Source organism: Mustela lutreola, chromosome 3 (assembly GCF_030435805.1).
Source record: "Mustela lutreola isolate mMusLut2 chromosome 3, mMusLut2.pri, whole genome shotgun sequence".
Classification (NCBI taxonomy): Eukaryota; Metazoa; Chordata; class Mammalia; order Carnivora; family Mustelidae; genus Mustela; species Mustela lutreola.
The window spans coordinates 84,209,295-84,213,689 of NC_081292.1; the positions used below are offsets into that span (position 1 = coordinate 84,209,295).

Genomic DNA, 4,395 nt, shown 5'->3' on the forward strand with positions numbered 1-4,395 from the left:
GGCACTCAACAAGTAAGTTTGAAAATCAGTGCCTGGCTCTGGTTTCCAAACTGTGCTCCAGAAAATATGAATCTTTTCAGATGTTTCCCAAAAACCTCTCTGGTCAGAATTCTGCACTGTCTACCAAATTCTCCTCTTGCAGTCTCAAAGACTCCCTGGAGTCTTCCTGTAAATCAAAAGGATTTAACACCCCATGTTATCTTTAGGTCATGGACACTGCCTTATATTCTAGACTGCCAGCCCATGGTGTTTCCCCTGGTTCCCTTAAAACACACTCACAGGGGGCAGCCCTTTGGGGGAGAACTTCCACCTGACTTACTGGACTACTTTCTGCAGGGAGACAACTCTGAGTAGTGGTTGGGATGGCGGAGAGGCACAGGTAACTCTGTGGGGCCCAGAGGAGCAGAGTAGAGAATGTAAACAAGGGGTATAAACACAGCGTTTATGTCAATTGGAGTAAACGTCATATCTTCTCTCTTTTTCTCTCCATGTAGACCAAAATTCCAATGGAGAACCCTCTCCTGACATTCTTCCATTTCCTCTCCAATCCCTCACCAACCTCTTTGAAAACCGTAAGGCATGGCAGCAAAGCATATCAATCAAATGATGGGTGTCTCTGCCTCTCTGAAAAAAAAAATCCTCAAATGAATTTAAATATTTGCTTATTATTCTATTTCTAGTACTCTAATGGCTTCAATTTCCTTATTAATATGTACACTAGGTGATTTCTGAGGAATGACGCAAAGAACAAGCAGTGAAAAACACAAAACAAAAAACTAGAAAGATTTGTCACATGGCTCACACAGATTGTGCTAAATCTATGAATATAAATTTTACAAATTGATGCTCCTTATCCTGCTTGTCAAAATAGATTAACAACTGTTCTTTTTTTCTTCTTCTTCTTGTAAGTTTTCATTTCCTTTTTATTTTCCTTTTTCTGTAAAGGAATGAATGAAATGCTTTTGGTAAACAGGTAAACCAAAAAATCATTCTGAGCCATGACCTCAGCCATCAGCTGTCCCCATATTTTCTAACATCCTGAAATTTTCCATTCGACTTGGGTGGCTGATTTTGCATTTTTTTTCCTGGACCTCTGTACCCTGTGGAGTTTGGGACACCACCAAAGGCAGGGAGTGAGCCTGACACCTGCCTGTGGTCTCCAGGCTCCTGCCCTGCGAAGCACAAACGGGGGGGGGGGGGAGCGCGTTGTGGGGGTGGTGACAAGCCTGAAGGTCACGCTGCCCTCCCACACAGACTGGAGGAGGATGCTGGAGGATGAGAAAATTATATCTGGGAGACGTTTAAAGGAAAAAAGAATTGTGAACCAAAGCTTTGCCTGGAGAAGGTTTAATTAACCTTTACTTTTTCCGATTAGATTGTGAATATTTGGATTTACTTGAAAAATATTTTCTTACCCTCTCAAAACAGATCTGAGCTAGAGATAAACATATTAAAATCCTAATTGTGAAAGCAAATAAAAAGATGTCCTTCATGGGAGGTTTTACCATCATAGTTTCAAACTTCAGTGTAATAGAGTGTTTACAGCACCTGTTGGATACTCACCCCATCCGGGAAATACGACTCTCAATCTAAAATTTGCTTTGAGAAAAGTGCTCAGAAATGAATGATACACACGCAATCACTCTGAGTTATTACTTTGGAAGAAATAAAATTTGTTTTCTGAAGATTTTCATTCAGTATTTTTTTAGGACTGTTGTTCTTGTATACTAATATGGTCCTTTTCTTTTGGGAAATTGTTAGTTATGAAATAGAACTGACTATCCTGCCAGCACCTATGTTAACAGAACAGGGGGCAGGGAAGGTAATCTCTCTTTGGAACCCTTCACCTTGAAAGGGGCCTCTGTTGTTAACTAATTAATGTAGAAACCACGCTGATCTGTCTGAGATAGCCAGTGCCAAAGACCATTTTTATATTAGGAGAAGCAATAATAAAGCAGGATAAATCTAGCATCATTATCAGCACATGCCTTCCTCTTACCTATATTCTAATTCTGTGAAAAATTTTTCAGTAATTTCCTGACATTTCCTGACAAATTTCTAGCAGGCACTAGAAGTTTGGAAGTTGCCCTCCATTTCATTTGTCACCTTCAACATGAGCGCTCTATGAAGTGCTGATAATATGCAACTGCACAGAGCCATACCCGAGTGTTTCAGCAGCCTGTTTTCACATGTCATGCTCTACATAGAGTCACATGTGACATGGATTAAATCATAACCCCCCAAGGCAATAATACTGTCAAAGCTCAATATAATATAACAATTGAATTTCTATCTCTGCAAATCATTAAAAAGGAAGTTGTGCTATACTATCATTTTCTATAAAAACAGACCACCATGTCCATCCTGACATCTTTATCCTAATTTAACGTACTATTTATCTAATGGGGAAAATCCACCCCATACCTACTTTTATTCCTTAAAATGTGTACTCTTTCCATATAAATACTCTAAACATTAATATTTAGTAAGGATCTTTTCTGTACAGATGTCAAAAAATAGTTTTCTCACCCTTATGACTTATATTTTTCACTTAATTTTGAATTATATATCTTAATGAACAAGTAGCTTAAAAACCCCTCTGTGGACAGAAAACAAGAACAAGATTTTCAGATTATAAAAGGTCAATACATTTGCAAAGATAAAGTGATTCTTCATATAATACCTCTTTGCAAAAGAATTTCTCTGGTAATAATACCCAAGTCTCCAGAGATTTCCCTGGCCTTAATTCTGTAATCTAGTTTGGATCAGTAATATGCATTATGTTGGCCTTGTTTTCTTCTCTACAATGATGACTAAAACCATCAGAAAAGTGAGCTTCCGTTTTCATATTACTTCAGATTGGATGCTGTGGAAATCGAGGAACAGTGGCACCTTTGGCATCTCCAAGATTACTAGGACCCTTGCCACCACATGTCATCTGCAGATCTACAGGAGCTCTTGGTCTGTGAAGGCTCCACTGGAGACCACTGAATGCTGGTTACTGCCTCTTTGGAGGCACCATATTGGTGACTACTCCTGGACTGAGCAAGGAGGAAAAGACTCTGCAAAAGAAATTCAACAAGCTCAAGGAAAAGAAAAAGGCAGTGCTGGCTCTGAAGAAATAAACTAGCAGCAGCAGAGCCAGCCAAGGCAACCAGCTGGTAAAGTCAGGAGCCATCAGTGCCTTCAAGGCTAAGACCAAGAACTCAGACTTCATTTGTCACTTCCTATTCTCGAACCTAGTAGGGAAGTTAATGAACCCTAAGAAGAGTCCAGTCCCCACTTTCCAGCTGTTCCAAAAGAGTATATCTGCCCTAGGGAAATCTCTGAGAGTTTTGGGTCTTCCAGTGATGGGCTTCAAGACTTGAGGCCAGTAGGAAAAGAGGCAGAGGGCCTAGGGGCTGGTGAGCTTTTTGCTCAGAGCTTTGACTGGCCCTCTGAAAAATGGGTTAGTGCCTGCTCCTCAGCCTCCCCTCCTCAACCACGGTTATGAGTGGAATGGGAACAAAGACAGGGACCTCTATCAAAAACCAGAAGGCCCTTTCCACAGGTCGGACTCATTCTCTGAATGTAGGGCTCCTCAGAAGGGGAATACTCTCTGATGCCCACTGTCTTCCGTGGGGCCTTCTCTCCCTTTGGAAACATCATTGACCTCTCCATGGACACACCCAGAAACTGTGCCTTAGTCACCTATGAAAAGATGGCATCATCAGATCAGCTGTTTGCTGAGCTCAATGGGATGCAGGTAGAATTGGTACAGCTCAAAGTCAGTACTGCCTACAAACAGCCCATGCTGGATCCTGCTACTGGCAAAACTGTCTGGAGCTCCCTTGCTCCAGAACAGCCCTAAAGGTTGCCACCAGGACAAGAGGATCCAGATTGTCTACACTTGATGATGTCTACAAGAAAAACCTGTGGATGGCTTCTAGGAAATGGAGCTCAACTTGTGGGCCTCATATGTACCAACACTGGTCTCAGCAAAGCACCGAGGTAGAAGCTCAACAACAACAACAACGGCAAAAATCAAAACAAACAAACAAACAAAGATACAGGAGCTCTTTCTTTCCCCCCAGTTTTATTGAGAAATTTTTTTTTTTTTGAGAAATTTATGACATGCATCACCTCATATGTATAATGCATATGGCTTGAGGTGAGGGTTTAATTTATACACATGGTAAATGATTATCGTAATAGGTTCAACTAACATCCATCTTCTCATGTAGATACAATAAAAAGAAAAAAAGTCTTTGTGATGAAAAAGAAAGAAAATAATCTCCTTAGGATTTACCCCCTTAACAACTTTCCTGTATACCATAGAGCAGTGTTAGTTGTAGTCATCAGGCCGTACTTAACATCCCTAGTACTTTTTTGCCTTCTAACTCTAAGTTTGTTCCT

At 40.7% G+C, this 4,395-nt stretch overlaps 1 pseudogene; it reads left to right on the forward strand.

The window, feature by feature from the left end:
* The first annotated feature begins 362 nt into the window (after positions 1-362).
* On the forward strand, positions 363-3,893 carry LOC131827868 (negative elongation factor E-like; annotated as a pseudogene).
* Positions 3,894-4,395: the final 502 nt, after the last annotated feature.